Source organism: Peromyscus maniculatus, chromosome 1, assembly GCF_049852395.1.
Source record: "Peromyscus maniculatus bairdii isolate BWxNUB_F1_BW_parent chromosome 1, HU_Pman_BW_mat_3.1, whole genome shotgun sequence".
NCBI classification, from domain to species: domain Eukaryota; kingdom Metazoa; phylum Chordata; class Mammalia; order Rodentia; family Cricetidae; genus Peromyscus; species Peromyscus maniculatus.
The window spans coordinates 14,843,511-14,868,858 of record NC_134852.1 but is presented as its reverse complement, the minus strand read 5'-3'; the positions used below and the strand labels follow the sequence as shown (position 1 = coordinate 14,868,858).

General features: G+C 43.3%; 2 protein-coding genes across 4 annotated transcripts in view; one reads left to right on the top strand and one right to left on the bottom strand.

Moving 5' to 3' along the window:
* The window catches only part of LOC102918017 (ubiquitin carboxyl-terminal hydrolase 29-like), a 228,616-nt gene that overhangs the window by 201,053 nt on the left and 2,215 nt on the right, over positions 1-25,348 (bottom strand). The window contains exon 2 of one of the 3 annotated variants that reach the window (XR_013050770.1): positions 19,657-19,805. The exons of 1 other annotated variant lie outside the window; for it this stretch is intronic. The gene's annotated coding sequence lies outside the window, so the exon portion shown is untranslated. Of the gene's footprint in view, positions 1-19,656; positions 19,809-25,348 lie in introns of all 3 variants that reach the window. One more of the 3 variants, XM_042270748.2, reaches the window with a different exon arrangement.
* The window catches only part of Peg3 (paternally expressed 3), a 45,027-nt gene continuing 29,444 nt past the window's right edge, over positions 9,766-25,348 (top strand). The window contains exons 1-2 of the mRNA XM_076570652.1: positions 9,766-9,901; positions 19,213-19,274. The gene's annotated coding sequence lies outside the window, so the exon portion shown is untranslated. The remainder of the gene's footprint in view (positions 9,902-19,212; positions 19,275-25,348) is intronic.

Genomic DNA, 25,348 nt, shown 5'->3' with positions numbered 1-25,348 from the left:
TGAGAAAATGACTAATCTATAAGTGGTTTAAATGTGCCCACCCCTCCCCAAATTCATACATTGAATTTCAAATCCCCATTCACTCAGAATGTGACTATACTTAGAGCTGCGATCTTTTCAGAGTAATGGAGGGTTTTTTCTTTTCTTTTTTTAAAAGGAAGTGGGATGAATGCTAAGCGAATATGACTAACATCCTCATAAGAATAGGAGAATGGCACTCAGATACCACACAGCGGGGAAGAGCATGGAGTCTGACGCAGAGGATAGAAACCTGAAGGTCATGAGAGAGAGCTGTGAAGGAGCCAACCGACTGAGGAAGGAGAGTAGGAATTAATGAAGAAGAAGGCTCTATCAGGCAGAAAGATGGTGCTGGACATGTGCCGTGAGACAGTGCTTTCTGTATAGGACAGGGAAACTGTGCCCATGAACTTCCAACAATACTGTTGCCTGAACAAGACCAGCATGACACACACCATCAGTTGAGTTGCCCGTGTGGCAGGGGGAAATCTCCCAAGGCCCTGCCCCCATAATGAAGAGCTACAGGCAATTAATGACTGCAGAGAGATGGAGAATCAGCCTTCTCCAGGGACCAGCCCCCTGATAGATTACACAGTACCAAGCAGTCAGCCCTAAACACATATACATACGAGCAACACTAAATGGACTTAGCAGGAGGTAGGAGGTAGGGGTGTGTGTGTGTGTGTGTGTGTGTGTGTGTGTGTGTGTGTGTGTGTGTGTGTTTGAGAGACAGTGAGTGGGGAGATGGCGCAAGAGGAACTGGATGGGGGAAGTGGGAGGGATGGAAATGTTGTAAATGCAGTTCTCATGTATGAACCTCTCCAAATTTTTTCAAAATAATAATTATAAAAAGAAATTAACATACAAAAGGCCCCGGTAGTGGAAAAAAACTGGCAGCCATTAGCTCACCTGAGCTTCATGCACAAGCAAGCATGTTCTGCCCAAATTAAAGGCACCCAAGGAGGTGGCTAGGGTGTTAACAACCCATAAAAAGTCATTGCAGACCTCACCTCTCCTCTTCTCTCCTGTCTTACCCTCTGGGAACCAGGCCGGATGGCAGGCTTGACATACCTCTCCCCTCCTCTTCCCTTTATCTCTCCCTTCACAAGCTCCCTCCTTCCCAGTAATAGGTGTAGAGATCCACCTGTCTCTATACAATTCATTATGAAGAGGCATAAGCACCTAGAAACTTCAGCATCTGCCTCCTAGACTCCCATCAGCATCTTGATCTTAGATTTTTAGCCTCCAGAAATATGTTATACACTTCTGCTGTTTAAGTCACTGGGTCTATTGGTATTCTGTTAGGGCAGCTCTAACAAATAAATCCAGCTAGATAGATATCTGAAATTACAAAAAAGACAACATTCAATGTATTTCTTCCCACAAGAGAGAGCTAAGCTAATCACAAGTCTCTCTGAAGCATGGTACTGTTTATACAGAGGGTCCAGGGGCAGCAGAGGACAGGTGCTGTCCGGCTTTCAAAGACAGAAAGGGATTGACGGTGACGTCATCTGCAGAAGTGTGGTCTCTGGAGTGAGACCCCGCTGGATTGGTTGGCATGCAAAGGCGTGTTTATCAGACTGAGTCCATCTTTGATGGGCTCGGCTCTCCAAAGCAAAGCAATTGTTTGGCTTGCAGAAGCGTGTCCACTGAGGCGAGTCGTCATTGATCAGCTGAACGGGGTTGTATCTGATTCTGATAGCTACTTCCTTCCCTGGCTATGAACCAATATAGCTTTTCCTTAGCTCCTGGGAACTTTCTTATTCTTGACATACTGTTTTTCAGGTAACTGTGGCCCTAATAGACTGTCGGTGGACTGAGGCAAGAATGTGGTCTGCATTACTTATCTAAACACATACAAATGGCCCACAGTTTAGCATTCCATATGTGTGGGAATTATCATTATTTCACTGGGAGAGTGCATTCTTGGGAAATTTGCATGAGAATGGGTCAAGGATGTGCCTATGTCCAAGCTTAACTTTTATTTACTTATTTTTTTTAATTTTAAGATTATATTTATTTATTGTGTATAGGGGTGTGGGTATGTGTACATATATAGTATGTATGTATATATATATATATATGTATATGTATATGTATATATATATGTGTGTGTGTGTGTATTTATAAGTGAACAGATCTGTGAGGATGAGCCGGTGCAGATGATGTTGACCATGAATCTGGAACCCTGAGTCCCTCACAGCCTACAATTATGAGTAATTTTCCAAGAGCCCTTCAGTTTGGAGTTAAGCATGCTTCTGGCCCAGGAGAATCTGGTGGGCTCCAGAAGTGACCTGATAGAATCCCTCAAAACCCAAAACCAAAGCAAAAACAAAACAAAGAGGCAAAGGGGGGGGGAAGGGAAAACAAAAACAAGACAGGGATAGGCCAGTCGGACTGACGAGAGCTGAAAGGTGCAGTAATTGATCAAGAGGCAAATCATGAGTGTGACGACATGGTGGTCGCTGTCGACCTTGACAAGAGAGTTTTCAACGGAAGGGCAGCCGGTAGACCTGACTTTAGTCAAAAACAGAGAAAATGTGAGCAGAGGAATGTGTGTGCAGAGACTATGCCGCCAGCTCTTCGGAGGTGATATGGCTCTCACTGGAAACTGAAACAGCCGTGACCATCGTCACACAAAGGCCCAGGAAGGAAACAAGGTGATCATTCCACCCGAGTGATGCTGGGTTTGAAGAACTTCAGAGGTTGAATTGGCCGCTTAGACCTCATTTAGGTGGAGGTGCACAGCCATGCGGGGATTTGGGCAGGAGGCAGTAATTAAAGGCGGACTTTCTTTATAGCCACTATGTGTGTATGCCAGTGGGTTTGTGTGTGTGCGCGCGCGCGCACGTGTGTGTGTGTGTGTGTGTGTGTGTGTGTGTGTGTGTGTGTGTGAGTGTGAGTGATAGAAAGGGAGAACATACAGGAAGTGACATCAGAAGCCTGGGGAGACATGGTGGCAACTAGGGTGTGGTCATGAGGACAGACACAGACTTCCACGAGAGGTTGGTGGTCAGACTTCTTAGGCAAATATGGGGATAGAGTCCTAAACCAGGCATCTCCACCAATGTCCTCTGGCAAAGGTCAAGACAACACCACTGAGAAGGGGTGGGAAGAACTCAAGAACCAGAAAGGCAGGGGGGAGGGTGTGAAGTGACATCATCTAGCCATGGCATGGCCGTCACACTCATTAACTCACAGCAGCTGTGGTCACCTGCACAAGACCTGACCAATACCAAACCACTCAAACTTCCAGCACAGGTGGGCAGGGGGTTCTCAAGACCCCACCCTTCTCTGAGAAGCCCCTGGCGGATGGTGACTTCAGGGGAAGGGGCGGTGAGTTTTCTTTGAGGGTATGCCATTGGTAGGTTACTTGTGTCCCAGTGTCTGTCCCAAGCCCATAAGAATGTGGGTAGCAATAATTGAACTTGGTGTATTAATTTTTTTTAAAAGGACATGAAGATGGGAAGGAGAGACATTTTTTGGTGGAAAGGAGACATCTAGGGAGAGTGGGGGCAGGGAGCGGAAGATGGATATGATCAAGATCCGTTGTAGACACATACAAAATGGTCGAAGAGTGGATACAGAGAAATTTCTAAAATTTAAAACAAACTTTGAGAAAGTTAAAGAGATGTGGAGACCTGGGGAGAGGAACTCGGAGGCTGAGGTGTGTGATCCCTGAAGGCCTCAAAGCATCCACATGGAGCTGCGGGTCCACAGGGACCTCCTGGTCCACATCCTCACCTTAGTACATTCCCTTCATTTCTGAGCTAAATGCAGGTTGGGACTGAGACATGTCTCCCTTGGCATCCAGTATGCAGGGGTGGGTGAGGAGGGGAGGGAAGGAATAGCGCTGCTTGGGAAAGCTGCCACAGTCTCTTCTGAGTGTCCCAGAGTCCCAGAGGCACACATTTCCCAGCCAGCCAGAGACGTGCTTGTTACGGTTCTTCCCGATCAGACCCTAGTTCCTGGTTTTTATGATATCTTTTCCCCATTTGGGGAGGCCGATAATCCCCCATCATGTCGTGACTCGAAAGCTCTATATTTTTCACAGTGACCAGCACAGAAAATGGGCCCGACTCTTACCTGTTGAACTAGATTCTAAACTATACCGCAAGTTAAATTATAAAACCATAAAAATATATTCCCTGGGCTGGTGAGATGGCTTCTGTGCATAAAGGAGCTTGCCACCAAGCCTGATGACCTGAGTTCAATCCCCGGACCCCACACAGTGGAAGGAGAGAACTAACTCCTGCAAACCGTCCTCTGACCTCCCTGCATGTATGCTTTCCTCCACCACACGCACAATAATAAAAAAGGTAACTAATTTTTTTAAAGAATTAAACTCAAATTATTTTTTTTTAAACTTTAGGACCTTGTATCTGTAACCAAGTACAAATTCATAAACACATACATAAATACACAGTCTTTTATTTTTTTAGTGGGTGTTATCTGGTTTTCATAAGGATGTAGCTTTCAGTTGCATTCAGGGAACAGTACTTTTAAGTCAAATGCCGTGTGCTTGAAAGGCCTTCTGGTCTCTCCTGAGGTGTGACAAGCTGGGCTTCCTGCTAGAAAACGCCTCAGAGACCTATCTGCAGGATCTACCATGTATTCTCATTTCAGAAAGGTCACAGGGAATGGATTAAGGGTACAAATGCTGCAGGATGGGGCACAGGGCAGGAATTCAAGCTGAGGCTGTAGTGGCCCTCACCGAATTGGAAACAGTGAGGTGGGGTGTGAGGAAAGAATTATTTTAGGAGACAGCATGAGGGAGGCCGGTGATTGATGGGGCGCACCAGGTGTGACAGAGACAACATCCCTAAGATGACCCAGAGTTAAGAATATGAGGATATTAAGTCGTCTGCAGGAGCAGAGTCACAGTCTGATGGACACCAGTTCTGGTAGAGTGTGTCCCCTCGCTAGCAGGAGAGACAGTAAGTTCTGAAAGTAGAGCTGGGTCTTTCATCCTTTGTGGGACTCCATGAAAACTGAAAATGGTTCAAAAGTCAGAGGAAGTGCCTGGGGAGATGCCTCAGACGGTAAAGTGCGTGCTGGACAAACACGAGGACCTGAGAGCAAATCTCCAACAGTCACGTAAAAAAAAAAAAAGTCAGCCCTAGTGACAAGGCCCTGTTATCCCAGTGCTGGAGGCTAAGACAGAAAGATCCCGGAGGCTCACCGGCCAGCTGGTCAAACTGAATGAGTGAAATCCAGATTCGGTGAGAGACCCTGTCTCAAAACAGAAGGTGGAGAGCCATTGAAAAAGACTCGTGATGTCACCCTCTGGCTGGCACACACACAAGGGCAGGAAAGGCATCAAAACCACTAAAGTCAGTCTGTGACACAGGCCTCTGAGCCCAACTTTTGTGGAAGCTGAGGTAAGAGGTTCAGAGGTGCCTGGACCCATTGGGCTATCTCGCCTGCACCAGCTTGTCTATTTGTTTTAAGGGGAGGAGTAAGGAGATGAATTTTGTTTTTACTGGAAGACAAGACTTCAGATTCATCCATGCGGAGCCCCCAGAAACAAGTGGATAGAATACTGGGGAGATCAAAAGAGTGTGATTGGGATTCAAGGCGAGTTTAGAAGCCGTGAAGGAGACTCTGATCTGCCAGGGATCCAATATGGAAAACAAACCCAGCACAGAGTTTTGATGACCTCAATACTAAGGCTTTTAAACACCTAATTGAGAGGATGACTTTCAATTCATAAAATCACTGTGGGAGGTAGCTCAGTGGTCGAGTGCTCGACCAGTATATAGAAGGTCCTAGGTTCAATCCCTGGTAACAGACATAAATAAATAAAAATAAAACCTTACAAAACCTGAAGCACTTGTCTAAGATCCTTAGACAAAGATATGACCTTGATTAATTCACTATTTCACAATTTCCTCCCCTAGTCTTGTCCAAAGGACAAATTCTGAAAAATATGAATTGTCCAGACTGGTGATCTAGCTGAGAGGGAGCAAGGAGGAGTCCAGAAAGCAAAGGCTAACAGAGATGAGACTTTGACTCCCACTGAGTATTTCTAATGCTGTGAACCACATTTATCTACCCACCCATTCATCCCTCTATCTAGGAAAGAATATATACTTTGTGAATGGGATGGTTAACCAGAAAGGCAAGAACAACTCATAACAAAGCATTATGTTGACCATTTTATCTGTGTTCCTCCTGATGGAGCAAGGAACTGGCAAACAATGACCCATTGGTCAAAATGTGTTTTTGTATGGCCCACAGGCCATGGATTGTTTTTGTTTTTGAGGCAGGGTCTCGGAGCCAGTCAGAATGGGCATGGCTTAAGAGTGGAGAGGCCAGACAGACCTTGGTCGGATTTTAACCAGTTCCTTCGTGGGAAGGATGACCTCTGTCATGTGAAGCAGAAGAGTACTGGGCAGAAAATTGCAGATATTGTCAGTGTGTTGGGGGAGGGGGAACAGGGTATATGTGTGAGTGTGGTCCTGTGCCCAGCGTTTCTGTAGAGATCAGAGGACCGTCTTGGCAGTTGGGTTTTTTTCCTTCCACCTCATTTTTTGAGGCAGACTCTGTTTTGTTTTTTCTACCATGCTGCATACCGAACATTAACTGTCCAGCAAGCTTCCAGGAGGTTCTCTTATTTCTGCTCCTCATCTTGCCAAAAGGAGTGCTAGGGTTATAGATGCATATCACCACCTACCCTCCCCATTTTTAAAAATGCATTCTGAGATTGAGTTCCGGTCATCAGACTTACATGGACAGGGCTTTTTTTTTACTTACCCAGCCATCTTGCTAGATTATATTTATGACTATTAATGACCCCAACTCTATGTCTGGAATTTTCATTTACTTCAGTCAATAAATTTTCCTTTTTATTGAAGCCAGTTTAAAGTTAAAATATTGTTTTAGATCCCAGGTCATTTATGTATTTTTCTCTTTTTCCCCATTGACAGTAAATTCTATGAGAACAGATGGAAAATATATTTTGCTCACTGGTACGGTCTCCATGCCTAAAACCTTCTCTGACGTTGCAAACATTGCTCAGGGTATGTGAGTGTTTTTATTATTCATTTGATATTGATCTCACCCCAATCCCAACAGGCTCATTTCCACGCAACACAGTGTTTGACTTTATTTTCATTCATTTCTACATCCCCCAGACCCTAGCATATGTTCCATGTATGATAGCTCCCTCTGTACCACAAGAAATAAGAGAATAGATACCACATCTGTTTTAATAACAATCGCATCCTGTGGACCCAGCACTGCCTAACACACAAAACCCTACTCCCTAATCCTCATCCGTGGAACGACAGACTAAATGGATCCATAAATCGTAAGTACGCATGCAGTCAACGCCACTGCGGTTGTTGGTAGGAGCTTCTGAAATGAGGATCTGTGACTTGATGGGGTCTGCAAAGAGTCACAGAACCAACTTTCTGCAGTTCTGGAGAGATCAACAAGAGTCTTGCATAGGCTAACAGTGAGTTAGTTAGGGCTCCGGAGGATGCTCCCTTCCCCCACTAACTTAGGTTGACTCCAATTGTTCTGGTTTAGCCCCTCTCAAGAGCTGTTAGCTGGTGTGAGCCACAGAGTCAGGTTCATCCTATTACCATGGAAACTGCAGCTGGAGTGCGGAAGGAAGGCTGAGGAATGGGCAGGGATTGAAATTTTCCAGCTCTCCAGGCAGGCTGTGTTGGGGGGGAAGAAATCTGACCAGCATACCATCGGGTCTCAATAAACTTAATGAACATTCAATGTTTCATGAGGATGTGAGACCAAAAATTAACCACGCTACTGGATAGGAGCTCTCAATTAAGGTGACATAAAGAAGGGCTGGAGAGATGGTTTCAGTGGTTAGGAGTGCTTACTGCTCTTGCAGAGGACCCTGCTTGGATTCAAAGCACTCCCGTTGGACAGTTCAAAACTACCTTTAACTCCAGACTCCAGACTGATCAGACCACACACACACATACCACACACACACACACACACACACACACACACACACACACACACACACAGATTTAAAAATTTATTTTTAAAGAAGATGATAAAAGTATCACGTACAGCACAGCTTTATAAACTGCAATCTGTTTGGGCACAGTCTCCTGATCTCCTTGGACTGTGTAATTGTTCGGAGGTGCTTATTTATAAATTCCATCACAGTACAGTTTTCTTTCCTCCTCCAGCTCTTCTTTTTCTAAAAGGAGAAAAGCCGTCTTCCCCCTCAGACTTAACAGTTGCTCTAGGGTGCCAGACAAAATACAGGCCAGCCAGTATATCCAAGTTGGACATTCTTGTGTGTGTTTTTAAATTGTTTATCTGAAATTCAAATTTAGCTGGGTTATTCTGTGTTTCTTTTTTCACTTGCTAAATCTGGAAGCACTAGCTCTCACACTGGGTTGCTTTGTAGCAAAGGCAACCTCGGTTTTATCAACTCTTCTATTAGGCCATTCACCTAGCAGTAGCTCTAGACACTGTACTCTTTCAGTGCGAAGTCAGGCACTGGGAAAATAGTTATTGAGTGGGTTAGGAATGCAGTTCAGTTGACAGAGTGCTTGTCTAGCGTGAATGAAATACTGAATCGGATCCCTGGGGCTTAGGGGGTGGGAGGCAAGATGATCAGAGGTTCAGAGTCATCTTGGCTATCATCGTTAGTTTGAGGCTAGCCTGGACAGCATCAGATTTTTGTCTAAAAAACGAAGAGAGAGAGAGAGAGAGAGAGAGAGAGAGAGAGAGAGAGAGAGAGAGAGAGAGAGAGAGAAAGAGAGGTCACAGAACACCTATTCCCTGCCAATTACCATTGCAGATGAAATAAATAAATACTTCATGGAACCCATGTTGGCTCTCTCCTTCAGAGCCATAAAAATCATAGATGTGCCTTTCTCCTCTCCAACATAATGAAACCTATTGAAGGTAACTCTAAACTGGAAAGTTACTTTGAAAGGATTGCAGGTCGTGGTGTAAAAGGGGTGTGCACAAATATGCATCTCAAAGAACCTCAGATCCTTGGGTGCAATGCATAGAGGCCATTCTTCCACTGTCCACCCTCTACAGAAGAATCAGTGAGTAACCTATAGCAATGGGCATGTGCAAACACTGGGAGCCTGACTTGGAAATAGATGGGATAGGTGAGGCTAGCTACACGCACAGAGTGCCTGGGACAGGAACTCATAGGCATCCATGCAGGTAGACATCTCAGGTGGCTGCCCTTGGCAGCCCATTGGGAGTCAAGGATTCACTTGATGACTGCACAGCCCAGATTCCCGAAGGGTTAAAAGATCCTAGAACCAAAATGAACACTAAAAGCCTGGGGCCCTCTCCTACCCTCCCCCACCCACGCACAGCTGATCTGTTCACCGAACTTGGTGTTCCTAATTAGCATGGACCAGAGGGGGAGAAAACCTGTAAGAAGCTTAGCAAGGGGTCTAAGAATCCTTTGCCAAGGTACCTGACCTTTAAGTCGCTTTATTGAAATTCTGTTCACGGAAGTCAAAAACTGCACCTAGCATACAACTCAGAGGTGTTGTTTTAAGGAAATTTATGGAGTGGTAGTTCCTTGCTGCCGATCTGTTTCCGGATCAGCTGTGGGCCATCACCAGCATTCACTTTCAGAGTACTCCCATCCAACCCTCACCCGGGATGAGGTGGAATGGGGGGGGTCACAAAAAAAAACCCCTTCCCATCAGCCTCTTTGTGTGGGTTGTGGCTCCCAGTTCCAGGGAAGCACCCATCTGTTGTCTTTCTTTAGGTTTTTCCATTCCCAACATTTCATCAAAAAAAAAAAAAAAATGGAATCTTCACAACTTGCCATCACCTCTTTTCACGAATCAGCCCGTTTACCAGAAGTTTGGGATCACTCTTAAATGTTTTAAAAATTCAGAAGCGCGTGCTGCAAGTTCAGGTGAGTTACTATTGAGTGTGTCGATCCCCACCACCACCGACCTTACGTTTGGCTTCTTTGACCAGTTTCTCTTCACCCTCGATTGAACATGCGAGTGCCCACTTTGTCCTCTACCTGGCTTGGCTCTGGATCCTGGTCTTCTCCCTCGCTACCCATGTGTCTCTAGCCCCATAGTTTGCCGGGAACACCAGTTTCTGAATTAAATGAGTCACTGGAGGGGAAGTTACTGCATAGATGGAGTCCATCTGGCTGAAAACATTAGCTCTACATTTCCCACAGGGAGTCTTAATTTTATCTTTCTACTCATCCATCCATCTAACTCTTTATGAACTCTCAAATTAGAAAAGAAAAAAAAAAAAAACCCACCAAACTGGGTGTGATGAGAAATGCCTTTTATCCCAACACTCAGCAGGCAAAGGCAGTAGGCTCTCTGAGTTTGAAGACAGCTTTCTCTATACAGAGAGTTCCAGGCCAGTCATGGCTACATAGTGCGATCTTGTCTCAAAACAGACGTGAAGCAAAGGGTAAAATCCTAACCAAGGTTCCATGGCTTCCGAGTGGCTATTCTAACCGTATAGAAGTCCCCTGAGATATATAAAGTTTGGGGACGGAGCAAGTGTTTGAGTAGCTATTAATCTAGCTGTGTGGTGTTTTTATGTGTGAGTTCATTATCTCTGGTCTTAGAAAGGAACCTTTGAAAAAATTATTTCATGTGTGTGTGTGCAGTGTGTAAAGAGAGGTCGGAGAACCAAATTTCAAGGGTTGGTTTCTTCTTGTGTGTGGGGACCCTGGGATCAAACTCAGGTCATCAGGCTTGGCAGCAAGTGCTCTTACCCACAGAGCCATCTCATCTACCCTACCTATCTAGAGAAAGGAGGTCTCTAGTCCAGGGTGGCCCCCCAACTTCCTACGTAGGCAAGAATGATCCTTAACTTTCTGTAGCCTTGCTGTGCTGGGGTCACAGGCTTGCACTGCTATATGTGATTGTAATCAGTGCTGAGGATCGAACCCAGGGCTTAGTACGGGCTAGGCAAACATTTTACCAACAGATCCACAGCCCTATCTGGGATCCTGTGTTTGGGGAGGGAAAAAAATGGTGGTATTAAATATCGCTGGCATCCTGCACCCCACCCCCACTTTTTTTTTTAATGATGCAGGTCAATTTATAACACAAAATTATTTGTTCACTTGCAGTTGATGGGAATTTATTCCTCCTTCCTCCAAGATCATTTTGATAATTTTGGCATTTAATATATTTTCAACAAAGGTTGTTCAACTCTGGAAATGAGGCATTTGCTTGATGTATGCAGATTTATTTGATTATAATCAAATGCTATAGTGTTTCAGAGCGTACACAGTCTGCAGCGGTGGAGACGGGTTAGAGGCTCGACTTCTTTCTAAAGGATGGGGTTGTTGGGCAATTTTCTTAACCCTTTGAGGCCCGGGCTTCGGGCACAAAGACGGGTAACAATGGCGTACTACCTTCCTTGACCGGCAAGGGGATTAGCTAGAAGTCTCCGTGCAAGCACGGTACCTGGCAGCAGACAGACGATTGCACAACTGTCAGCTGTTGTTATTTTCATTATGCCGAGTTCCTTCCAATTAAAATCACTTGGGGATTGTAAACCTCTGTGAACCAGTTAATTAAAATGAACTGGGAAGAACTCCACTGGTTTCTAGGCCTTGGCACGCTTTGTGGAACGGATGAATTATCTGTTCCTTGAAAGTTGGAAGGAAGTTTCTGCTCCTTCTAAAGTCACCGTTTCGAGTCATGCCTTTTCTTCCCTTTGCGGGGGAGGGTGTGTTTTTGAATACGCCCCCACCATTTAAATAAGGGTTTTTAAAATTTAATCCTAAGAACAGGGTCAGCCAACTCTTTCTGTGAAAACCAAAATAGTAAATTTTCAGACTTTGTGGCACACACAGTGCCTTCTTTTTTTAAAGAACTATTTTAAAAGTGTGTGTGTGTGTGTGTGTGTGTGTGTGTGTGTGTGCAGGCAGGCGGGCACACCAAGTGCAGGGGGCAGGTGCTTTTGAGCTGCTGCGGGAGTGCTGGGACTTGAACCCCAGTCTTCTGGAAGAGCAGCCAATGCTCTTAACCACTGAGCCATGCCTCCAGCCCTACAACCTGGGTTTTAATGGTGGTCAATTACTTAATGGGTCCGTGTGACTTTGAACCCATTACTCCAACCTCTCTATACTCGTCCTCCTCCATAAAATAGGATTCGCGGGTAGTACCTGCTGTAGACAGGTGTCATGGGGATCTGATAAGCTAACAGCTATTAAGTCCTTAGAGGTTTTCTTGGCACTTATCAGCTGTCGATATTAGCTTCATTACTTCAAAATAAGGTATACCTGGGGTTTAAAATGCCCGTGCTGCGTTGTTAAGATGTCTCTCTCTTCTTTTGCTGCTGTTAAAATGTATAATGCATGAGAATTATTCCTCGGAAGGGTGAAGAAAGTTGTCTATAAAATGACAAGGGCTGGGAGCACATTTTGATGAAAGCACTCCTCTGACATTGCCAAGTTCTTAGTATCTACCTTTCCAGAATGATAACATTTCATTATGGCTTTCAAATTTAATAGCCTAGAAATGTACCCAGTGGTTATTGAAGAGTTCAGACATCTGGCAGATTTGGGCTTGATTCTGAGACCTGCCATCCTTGCTAACTTGTAACCTGGAGGGGAAAGAAAAAAAAAACAAAAAACCCAAGAATAAAAGACACTACCCTTTTAAGGCTCACCTCTCTTCTGTGAAAGCTGGCTGGAAAGGGCAGTTATCTCAGAGGGTCGTTACAGTAATTAAATACAACTTGTGTAAAGAGTGGGGGGGGGGCTTACACGCTGTAAAATTTTAATGGGATAGCTATTATTTTTACTATCCTCCAGGGCATTCACTCAGGAAGATCCATTTAAGATTAAAAGCCATTTGCCGGGTTCCTCATTGAGCAGTGTTCCCCTATTACTGTAGCCCGAAGTGCCTAACTGGGGGGTGGGGAGATGGCTCAGCAGTTAAGAGTGTTTGCTGCTCTTGCAGGGGGCCAGAGTTTGGTTGCTACCATTCAACACCCAGGCAGCTCATAACTGCCTGGAACTCCAGCACCAGGGGATCCCACCCTCTCCTTTGGTATGTGTATACATGCTTGATGTGTGAGTTTTAAACATGTGGAGGCCCAACGGTGACACTGGATGTCTTTCTCAGTTACAGTCCCTTTCATGAACTGAGGCAGAGACTCTCAAATCAAAAATTTCAAACCTATACTTATACTTTCTGATTCATGCTTTACTTGCTTTTGCGTTCATTTATTTACTGTGGGAGGAGCACATGTGTAGAGGTCAGAGGACAAAGTGTGGGGGTGGGTTCCCTCCTTCTACCAGGTGGCTCCTGGGGATCGAACCTCTGCTGAGGCCTTGTGATGGTTCCACGTTTAACTTTGGTCTCCTGTTGTCTTTTCCCTATTCTCTTGAGCTCTGTCCTGTGGTGCAGCCAAGCAGGAATGCATTTTCTCTTTTGTTGCGGAAGCCACACTCCTAGTTCCTGCCAGAGAGCCACAACCAGAAGTTGTGGCTCTCTGAACTCTCTAGTTGTAAATGGCTGACAGGGCCCTGAAGGGGTCTGATTCCTTCCTGTTAATTATTCTGTAGCTGCTATCTCATGATACTTCTGTGTGGTTTTGTATGTGTGTGCGCACACACATGCACGCGTGCGAGCCTGCGTGAGTGCACACATGTGAAGATCAGAGGAGAGCTTGCAGGAATCAGTTCTCTCTCTCCACCATGAGGGTCACAGGGTGGAACTGAGGCCATCAGGCTTGGCTGTAAGTGCCTTTGCCTGGGTAGCCATCTTTGAGCCCCAGGAAGTAGTCTTTTAATATTTGGACTTAGCAGCAGCGTTTGTGGAAAAGTTAGTTACCTTTAACATGAATGTTTAGCTTTAGATTGTGTAACTCCTTGAGCAGGTAAAAAAAAAATGAAATTTAAATTTTTCTTTAAGAAAGCTTGGTTGGGCTGGGCAGAGGTGGTGCACACCTTTAATCTCAGCAGGCGGGAGGCAGAGGTAGGTGGATCTCTGTGAGCTAGAAGCCAGCCTGGGCTACAGAGTGAGCCCCAGGACAGCCAGGGCTACACAAAGAAACTCTGTCTTGAAAAACAAAAAAAAAGAAAAAAGAAAGTTTGGTTGGATTTTTTTCACTGAAGGGGTACAATTTGGATCTGCACATGGATTTATGTATCAACCACACACACACACACAGTCCCCAGAACTTGTTTATTTGTTTTGTAAATTAGTGTTTATTGTAATCTGACTACTCAAGCAATGAGCCAGCTCATCCTGAGGACTTCCAGAGCTCCGCCGGCGGAGACCTCCGGAGTTCCCACTTAACGTCTCCACTTACTTTAGAATAAGCAACTCAGCCGTTACATATCCCAGAGACCTCTTCCTCTCATGCCTCGCCTGAGTCCTGCATCTCAGATATCCACTAAATAAAACTCCTGTCAACCCAATCTCCCCAGACGCAATCACAGGGCTAATGTCTGATGCCTCTTCTCTTTGCCACACATATACAAATCATTAGCGAGATTTATTTATACAGTCTTCAAAGAAAGTCTTGAAACTGTCCGCTTCTCCCTGTCTCCGCTGTTAACTGTGCTCAGAGTCTGTTGTTCTCTGTCTAAGCAACTGCCTCGTGGCTGGCCTTTCCTCCCCCTCTCTTTCCTATGTCTGGTCTCCTAGCTCTGGGGAGACGGAACAGCCAGAATCATCTTACAATGGATGGTGTCAGGCCTTATTTAAAAGTATTCAGACACCCCTTACCATATTTAGGATTTTAGAATTACATTTTTCATAGCTCTTGCTCTTTTTTTCTTTACATTTTTATTTTTCCATATTCATGTGTGTGTGCATGCGTGTGTGTGTGTGTGTGTGTGTGTGTGTGTGTGTGTGTATGTGTGGGGAGTACATGTGCCAGTGTGTGTGCATGTGTGTGTGTGTTTGCATGTACACATGCGGAGGCCCTCGGCTGATATCTATATTCATCCTCCATCACTCTTCCATGTTCTTTATTAAGGCAGGGCCTTTCAAGCAAACCCAGAGTTCTCTGACACGGCTAGTCTTGTTAGTCAGCTTGCTTCAGTGACCCCTGTCCCTGTTTTTCCCCAGGCTTGCTTCAATGACCCCTGTCCCTGTTTCCCCACCACCACCACCCCGGGGGCTGGAATTACAGGTATGCGGCCATACACACCCAGCATTTATCTTAGTCCCGAGGATCCGAACTCTGGTTTCCATGCTTAAGCAGCAAATGCTTGAACCACCGAGTCATCTCCCCCAGCCCTTTGTATTTGGAATTAAAGGCAAAGTCTTTGTGTTGTTCACTCTGCTGTCCCCATACAGTCTCACCGGTCCTGTTTTATGCCCCACATTGTCCTTCAGACATTCTGGTGGTTTGTCTGCCTGCCTGCTTTCCTTTCCTTCCTTCCTTCTTTATTTTCCTAGCATTTATGGTTTTGTACAGCGTAATTTTATCCATCTGGAATGTTCTTGCTCTTCCCACACCTGGCTCTTCTTAAAATTTAGTCTTAGCTTCCCTTCCTCGAGGAGCTTTTTTCTGGCTACTCTGTGTCCGCCACAGCAGCATACCATCCCTCACTTGCGTTTTCTTCTCCTTCTCCCTCCTCCTCCTCCTTCTTCTAAGCCTTTAGCATCTTTACAGGTTCATTTGTCAGCTTTACCTACTGGATGTGTCTTCCAAGCTCAAGACTAAAACTCTAAAGACACAGTTAATTAAATAAATGAATTCACGTGGGAACCCTTTTAATTCCATTCACAAGGAGCCATGCCCATGGCCTGGCTTTTGCACTTATCGGTAGTAGGCACCCAAATATTAACTGGGGGCCAGCCGCATCCACTTCTCCTTATGTGGACTCTGCCTACTGATATCAATGGTTCCTGACTCACGATGGCTTGACTTACATTTTGTTTCTGACTCTAGGATCGAGGGAGTGTAATTTGCATTCATTGGAAGTTGTATTTTGGATTTTGATCTTTTTCCCAGGGGAGCAATATGTACTATGATGCTCTCTAGGGAATCTGGGCAGGAAGCCATCACTCCCAATCAACCACATGAGCATGAGGCTAAATAACAGATATCTTCTTTTTTAATTTTAATTTAATTTTTTTTGCCCTTTGAGACAGGGTCTCGTGTAGCCCAAGCTGGATTCAAACTCACTATGTAGCTAAGGATGACCATGAATTTCTGAATCTTCTCCCAGTTGCTGGCATTATGAGCATGCTTCATCACATACAGCTTTGTGTAGTGCTAGGGGTCAGACCCAGGGCTTTGTGCAGGCTAGACCACTACTCTCCTCACTAAGCAACACCACCAGCTACAAACAGATATCTCACAGTATTCACATTGTTAAGCTATTTTTGGTAGATGAGATTTTTTTAATTTAATTTCTTTAATATGTATGAGTGTTTTACCTGCACGTATATATGTACACCACATGCATGCCTGGTGCCCAAAGAGTCCGGAAGAGGTCATTGGATCCCTTGGAACCCGAGGGGCATGGTTGTGAGCCATCATGTGGGTGTTCAGGATTGAACCCAGGTCCTCTGCAAGAGCAGCAAGTGCTTTTAACTGCTGAGCCATCTCTCAGCTCCTAGATTTATTCTTGAATTTGAGAATTTTTATTTAGTTTTTTTTTAATTTATGTAGTTTTATTTAGAAGTTAAAATGTCGGTGCTGGAGAGATGGCTCGGTGGTTGCTGCTTGTCTAAAGGACCCAAGCAACTATGGGGGGGCAGCTCACAGTTGTCTTGTAACTCCAGCTGCAGGGGATCCATCACTTTCCTGGCCTCCTTGGACATGGCATTCAACACTCACATATTATTAAACTGAATCTTAAAAAAGAACTAGAATATCTAACTAAATAATTTTAAGGAGATTGAATACATCCCAGGAGAAAAGCTTAGGACATGAAGACTTCAGTTGTAAATCCAACCAACTCTTCGAGGAAGAAGCAACATTGACATATCTCAAAGAAATTCAAAGATACTGCAGAGAAAGGAATGCTTGCCCACCCATTTCCCAAGGCCAGTGTTACGCTGACACCAGATCCAGGCCAGGATACTATAAGAAAATAAAAGTCACTATTCCCAATGAACGCAGGGGCAAAAATCTTCTACAAAACACCAGCAAATTAAATTTAGCTCATGAAAAGATCAGGTACCATGCCCAAGGGGAGGGCAGGGTGGCTTAACAGTCACAAGTCAGCTCTGTGGCACACTACGCCAATCAAAGAGATCAACTCACAGCTCTGCAGATGGAGAAAGAGTATTTAGCCAAGTTCAACATCCTTCCAGAATAAAACCCAGGCAGTAAGTGTAGAAGGCGCACACCTTAGCACAGCAAAGCCTGCTTTTGGCAAATCCACAGCGGCGCAGTAATGATAAAACAAAATACAGACAGTTTTTCCTCTAAGAATCAAGATAATTTCTTTTTTTTTTTTTTTAAAGACAAGGTCTCTCTAGTAGTTCTGACTGTCCTGGAGCTCACAATATAGACCAGGCTGGCCTCGAACTCACAGAGATCCTTCTGCCTCTGCCTCCCCATATGTTGGGATTAAAGGTGTGTGTCACTCATGCCTGGCAGGGCAAAAAATGCATTCCTGTCAATATGATCCTGATGTTCCTACCCAGAACGACTACATCAGGAAAAAATAAAAGGCATAGAAACTAGAATATAAAAAAGTAAGTTGATCTGTTTGTGGTTGACAAGATTCTACATATAGAAACACTCTAAAGATAACATAAAAAATAGCTTGCCAGAATTAATAGATGAATTCCGTAAACTTGTAGGGCACAAAATCAAAAAGTGAAATCAGGACCTTGTACATCAACAATGGACTATCTGCAAAAGAAATCAAGAAAGCCGAGCCAACAAGATGGCTCCGTGGGTCAAGGCGCTTGCTGCCAAGCCCATCTACGGCCCTAGTTCAAGCCCATGGCCCCCACATTGTGGAAGGAGAGAACCAACTCCCAAAAGCTGTCATCTGACCTTTACACACCAAGGCATTCTTGAAATTGAGTGTGTGCGCACACACACACACACAAGGAAGACAGCTCCATTTACAATACCATCTTTTAAGGGCATTTAGGAATAAATTAAAGCAGGTAAAAGATGTATGCAATGAACACTAGAAGACACTAATGAAAGAAAGCTGAGAAAAGAAACAAATGGAAATTTTCTCATGTTCATAGACCTGAAAATTAGTATTTAAACATCAGCACTATGCAATGTGGCCTAAAGACTCAACACAGTCATTGAAATTTTAATGAAAAAAATTTTAAAAGCACAAAAAATTACAGGCAAAAATTAACTAAAAATGGACTAAAGATTTAAATTCCAAATAAGACTTGTCTTTTGGGCAATTAAAAAGAAATGTTTGATACCTAACTCACAAACAATAACAACAACAAAAAAAAACGGGGTGGGGGGTGGGGGTGGTGGTTAGCAAACCAATTTGGAGCTTCCACACAATAGAGAAATGTATAGTGCAAAGAGCACATATAAAATAAGAGAAAATATATGTAAGCCATATACCTGATAAGGAGTTAGTGTCCTAAACACATCAGGAAGTCAATAGCAATAACAAAAACATTTTTTTTTAAATCAAATCAAATCACTTTATTGTAATTAACTCAGTGACAAAGACATCACGCAGCATGTTTAAGGGAGACACTCAATCGTGAGCCAAGTCCCGGACTCTACCCATCCCAGTGAGCGTCCACACAGTTAGGAAGACCACAGTGAAGCCCTGGGGCTCTACTTTTTGACATCGTCACTGTCACTCACATATTTATGTACTGCACGCGTGCACACACACCACACACACACACACACACACACACACACACAACTATGACAGATTAAAAACTAGAAAAACATTATCTTTAGAGCCTTCTTCATGAATCAAATGTCCTTTACCTGCCTTTTGCCCTTCCTCATCACTTGCTATAACCCATTCGTGGTCTCCTTGCTTATCATAGTATAATCACACGTCTATCTGTATATGTGTGTATGTGTATATATATACAACATTAATGTATGTTATACACACACACACACACACACACACACACACACGTATACACTATAGGCTGGGATCTGCATATGGAAACCAAGGTGTTTTGTTATTCCCTGAGTTTTAGTCACTAGCTTCGTATTTTCCAAATCCATCCATTTAACTGAAAATTCTGTGATTTCCGTTTCTCTTCATAGTTCAATAATCGTCCATTCCTTTCCCTCTCCCAGGAATCTTTAAAAATGACAGTGACGAAGAACTCTAACAGACATTTATCTGAAGACGCCATCAGGTACGTGAAAGCATGCTCAGTGTTAATAATCATGGCAGAAAGGCAAGCTAAAGCCATGAGGAGATAGATATTACCTCATACCTTCTAGAATGGCTGTTATGAAACCAATGAATGGACATGGATGTGGAGAGAAGAGAAGTTAGAGAAATGTAAATAAATATAACCATTGTAGAAAACAATATGGAAGTTTGCATGTATATATCAAAACATACCATCACATGGCATAAAATATAAGCAATTGTTACCTACCAGTGCTTACCTACCTTAACAGACAAGACATCGAACCATGTTGAATGCACACCTACTAATTTAAAATAATAGTAACAAACCCATCACAAGTTAACACTTGAATTGAAAAAGGCTCTTTGGAACAAAAGCTTACCTGGTAGCATCACTCTACATCTCTGCAAATCTCTTCAGTGCCAGACTTGATGGCAGACAGCTGGATTCTCATCTGCTGGAGCCTTCTGACTGTTACGATGTCACAGGTCCTGCCTCAGGCAAATGTCACTGTACACTCAGAAGCAACAACTGCTGTAAGCAATGAAGACAACACTGTGTGCATGTGTGTGTTTGCATGCACACACGTTCGCGGGTACGTGTGTGTATGTGTGTGTGTGTGTGTGCAGGTGGAGATTAGGGGGTCATTGTCTGTTGTCTCCCTTGATCACTCTCCGGTTTATATTTTGAGACAAGGCCTCTCACGGAAGCTCACCAAATAGGCTACACTTGCTGGCAGCAAAGCCCAAGGGACTGTTCTGTCTGTCTCCCTAGCACTGGGATTCTACATGGGTCCTGTGACCAGCTTTTTTATTATGTTGCTGCTGGGGAATCAAACTCAAGTCCTCACATTTGCAGCCCTACCAGCTGAGCCGTCTCCCCAGCCCAAATGGAAATCGGGTTGGCTGACGTGATCCCATGAATTTGTGGATTCATACTCAGAGCTAAAGTCTATTCTATCGTAAATTTGGAGCGATAGAGACATTTTATAATAATATTTAAGATATGCTAATGATAGAGATATTTAATGACAATGGATACTTTTTTTTTCAGTTTTAAAGTTTCCGACTAGAACGTTTTATATATCTCATAGATGAACATTTTATGGATACTGTATTTTTTCAAGAATGTTGAAAATAGGGGCCAGAAAGATGGCCCAGAGGTGAAGGGTTCTTGTTGCTCATGCAGAGAACACAGGTTCAGATCCCAGCACTCACATGAAGGCTCACAATCATCTGTAACTCCAGTCTGAGGGAGAATAGAACGTCCTTTTCTGGCTTCCTTGTATGATGCAAATACTTACATGCAGGCCAGATACCCACACAAATTAAAAAACAAAACAAAACAACAACAACAAAAAAACCCTAAATCTAGAAACCCAGAATTTTAAAAGGCAACAAAATGGCAGTAAAGGGCTGTTTAGTTAAGTACATATTGGCTAAGAATTCTGCAGAGTAGAAGAAAGACCCCTACCCCCCACCCCAACTGATCACTGATATTCCAAGCGTATTCCTGTTCTAAAGGCTGCGGAGGAGAACCTGCATCCTTAGAGACATTGTGCCTGACGGGAAGGTCTCGTCTTCGGTATTAGATGACAAAGCAATAATATTGTCAGGCCAGAGAGAAAACATAGAAGCAGCATCTTTAAACCCCTTACCTGGCTATGCTGTTAGTCAAAAATGCCTGTTAAAGGTGCTGCAGTGATTGGGGAAATGAACCTGGAAGGAAGGAGGGAGACTTGAGAAGGAATGGCCTGGCAATACGTCAGTCGATATGACTAATCTTTTCCACTATAAAATGGATTTGGGAGTGGCTGGGGGTTAAAGGATATAACTAACTGGGTGCCGTGGTGCATGCTTTTAATCCCAGTGCTCAGGAGGTAGAGAGGGGCAGATTGATGTGAGTTCAAGGCCAGCCTGGTCTATATAGGTGAGTTCCAGTACGGCCAAGGCTACACAGTGAGACCCTGTCTCAAAACAAAGCGAAAAGCCAAACCTAATGGACCGAACGAACAAACAAAAAGGTTTAACACCAGTTAAGGTAAAAAGGAGAAATCCAATGCGTTGCTAAGGTGTGCCAGAATCTTTGCTTCCGTACACTGAGTATTTTTTTTTAAATGTTTGTGTATAAATTAAGAATTTAAAGAATTAACAGAAATTGAATGGAAGAATGGAATAAATAAACAAAGGAAATAAAGGCTGGTAAGGAAAATTCAACCAACTCAACAAAAAAGCTGGAAAGGAGAAAATGGAAAAGAAAAGGCGTATTGAAAAATTACGCCAGTGATTGCAAGTGTAAACAGACCCGCTTCCTTGTGTCACTTAAGAGAAGGACTCTGGACTTGTTCACACTTAACAATGTGACTTTGAAATACTTAAAGCAAAAAAACTACAAGAAGTGATGGATAAAAGCATTGGTGTATTGGTTTATAATTGGAGCTATTTAGAATGGCTAGATAACGCAGACAGAAAAGAACAAAAATTAGTGGCAATGTAAACACAGTTAAGAAGCTCGGTCTTGTGAACATAAATAGAAATTAATGCCTAGCAATTAGAGAATTACTGTTTCTTGCCTAACACCTCAACAGTTCAAATCAACCATACCTTAAACTAAAGGGAGCCGAAAGAAATGACAAATCGCACTGACTAGTTCTATCTGACTGCAATGCAGTGGCTTTTCAAACATCTACATTCAAGAGACATTTCTTTTTTACGTAGAATTCAGAATCGTAAACGCATTCCTTTACGCCACTAATGGAAACAAAGTGCAGATCTGAACCACGATGAGGTATGTGGAATCCGGTTCAAGTGGCACTTGGAGGAGAATTTATAGCCTTCGATGCATATGTTAAAAATTAAGAGAGAATAAAAATAAATGAGATAAATATGCAACTCAAGAAGCTAGTAAAGGGGGCTCAAATAACTAGGAAAGAAATCAAGAGCAAATTAAATGACGAAGAAAGAATGCAGTCGGAGGAATTAAAAGCCACTTTTAGAAAAAACAAAGACGTGAAGAAGAAAAAAAAACCCAAGAACTGTATCAATAAGAAACATAATCTCATTGGAAAAGAGATTATAAACTGTAATCTGAAGTATTTTATAAGGCTTGTATAACTTTGATACCAAAGCTAGACAAGGACAGTATAATAATAATAAAAAAAGTGTGAACTGAGACGCAAAAATGATATCCAGCTGCACGTGTGTATAAACCAGACCCTCATAGGCACGGTTAAGTAGGGCTTAGGAATGTAAACACATTTTAACCTCAGAAACTGCTGTGATTCACATCTTTAGTAGATAGGAAATCATCAAATCGCAACAAATACAGAAAAGCCATAAAATTAAATTCATGAATGGTATAATTTTTTTTAAGCTAGGATCTTTATAACCTCCAATAAAGAGGCTCTGCCAAAATGTCCACAGTGGACATCTGTACTCGATGGCAAAGACAGGACTGTCCTTTTTCTCAAGCCTGGGATCAGAGTTATTTTGTCTCACCACAGAGATACAATTGTTAATAAAAGTTTCAAACAAACAAACAAACAAAAAGCCAGTAATTAGTGAAGATGTTAGCATATTAAAAATCCTTGAGAAATCTATTGAAAGACAATCAGATAACAACAACAACAACAACAGAAAACCTGCCAGCCAGTTCACCGGCTCACACACCAACACACAGCCAGCAGCGGCCAATATTCCCTTCAAAAAATGTATAACCCAGGTCAGCTCATGAGAAAACATCATATAAACCCAAACTGAGAAATGTTCTATACAATATTTCCCATTGTACATACCCCAAAACAGCTAAGTTTATGGAAAATCAGGAATGCTAAGAAACCCTGAGGGCCTGAATGTAAGAGTGTGTGTGTGTGTGTGTGTGTGTGTGTGTGTGTGTGTGTGTGTGTGTGTGTGTTGATGTGTGTGTGTTTGGTGGTAGTGGTGTTGGGGATCCTGTGTGTGTGTGTGTGTGTGTGTGTGTGTGTGTGTGTGTGTGTGTATGGGTGGGTGTTTGGGGTCCTGTTTGTGTGTGTGTGGGTGTTTGGCGTCGTGTGTATGTGTGTGTGTGTGTGTGTATGTGTGTGTGATATTGTGGGGTCCTGTGTGTGTGGTATTGTGGGGTCCTGTTTGTGTGTGTGTGTGTGTGTGTGTGTGTGTGTGTGATATTGTGGGGTCCTGTGTGTGTGGTATTGTGGGGTCCTGTTTGTGTGTGTGTGTGTGTGTGTGTGTGTGTGTGTGTATGTGTGTGTGTGTGGATGGGTGGGTGTTTGGGGTCCTGTTTGTGTGTGTGTGTGGGGGGGTGTTTGGCGTCGTGTGTGTGTGTGTGTGTGTGTGTGTGTGTGTGTGTGGTATTGTGGGGTCCTGTCTGTGTGTGTGTGTATGTGTGTAGGATTGTAGGGTCCTGTTTGTATGTGTGTGCGTGCACACGCGCGTGTGCATGTGTGTGTGTGTGTGTGTGTGTGTGTGTGTGTGTGGTATTGTGGGGTCCTGTTTGTGTGTTTGTGTGTGTATTGTTGGGGGTCGTGTGTGTGTGTGTGTGTGTGTGTGTGTGTGTGTGTGTTATGTTGAGAGTCTTGTTTGTGATACAGACATTAATGGAAAGATGGATAAAATCCAAACGCAGTCTTTATTCTCAAGTTTTCTGCTAGTATTGATTTCTTTTTGACAGTGTCCTGTGCCAAGGTTCTGTTACGATGTTCTCATCCAGGGAAAATTGCAATAGGAATCTTTGTGTTATCTTGACAATTTTTATAAATCTGAAATTATTTCTTACAAAATAACCAAGTAGAAATGACCCACAATAATGAATAGGAAAACACCTCCTGAAGGCAAATAGGACCTTTAAAGGAAAAAAAAATACCTATTACATTATCTTGTTCATATCTGTAGGATCTGAAAAAACAACAGCACAGACCGTGGTCCGAGATGAAGGCATTTGATAGCATGACATTTGCTGCCTTATCTAAATTACTCTCCAGCCTTAATAAAACATGAATACAAACCTCAGGAGGCTATTTCATCAAACTCGACGAGCCCATTTGAAAATTCATTTGGAAGCAACAAGGTGAGGAACGTTCAGGAGCATTTAGAAAACCAAAGAGTGGAGCGGCCCCTTCAGAAGTCAAGGCACCATAAATCGGTATTAATGAGTATGGTGTGTTAATACACAGAGGTAGACAAATGGGCCAATGGAACAGACCAGACACATGAGTGTCTTCCTGATATAGAAACGTAAAGTGTGCGTGCGAGACATCCCCACCAGTAGAAATACAAAAATACAAAAGTCCTAAAATGTCCTAAAACCTAATCTTTATTAGAATATTAGATCTCTATTAATTTTCTTAAGGGCCGTTTTCCTTAAGCCAAGACTCCTAAGGAAAAGGTCATTGGATTTTATAGTACCAATATCTGAGACTGTTTCAAGACCCAAAGGTACCACGGCTCTTTGCATTTTGTTGGCGGTGGTTAATATGGGGTCAGAAGGTAACTCGAACTTGGGGGAAAGGGAGGACCTTTCATTTGCTTTGAAAGATCATTCTATGGGCCTTCCACAATCAATCCAGTGCCATGTGGGGAGTGTCAGAAGGAAGAATTTGGAATAAAAGAAACTTCGTAGGAAAACTGGGTGGGACTCTAGGGACAAATTTGGGGTGTGTTTTGGATATAGTCAGTGGGATATCCTGAAATAAGAAATAAAAAATTTTGAGATTTTTGCCTACAACAACTGACCCTGTTTTTAGAGATGAGGAAAGAGAAAAACAAATATGGCGTTTGATATTGGGGATTGAATTCAGTGTCTCATGCACGCTAGGCAAGCACTGTGTCAAATGAACTACATCGATCCCTAGCCCCTAACAGGTTTTTTTTTTTTTTTTTTTTTTTTTTAAAGTGCTTTTGAGTTGCCTGTTAAATACAGGAATGAAGCATCTGGCTTTCATGTGGATTGTTGAATATATGGGATTGGGACTGTGTGGAGAGTTTTGTGGCGTAGGATTAAAATTGGGGATCTAATGGTGGATGACTAGGCATTTACACCTTGTGATTAGGTTAGGAAATAGGTGGCTACCTAGGGAGAGA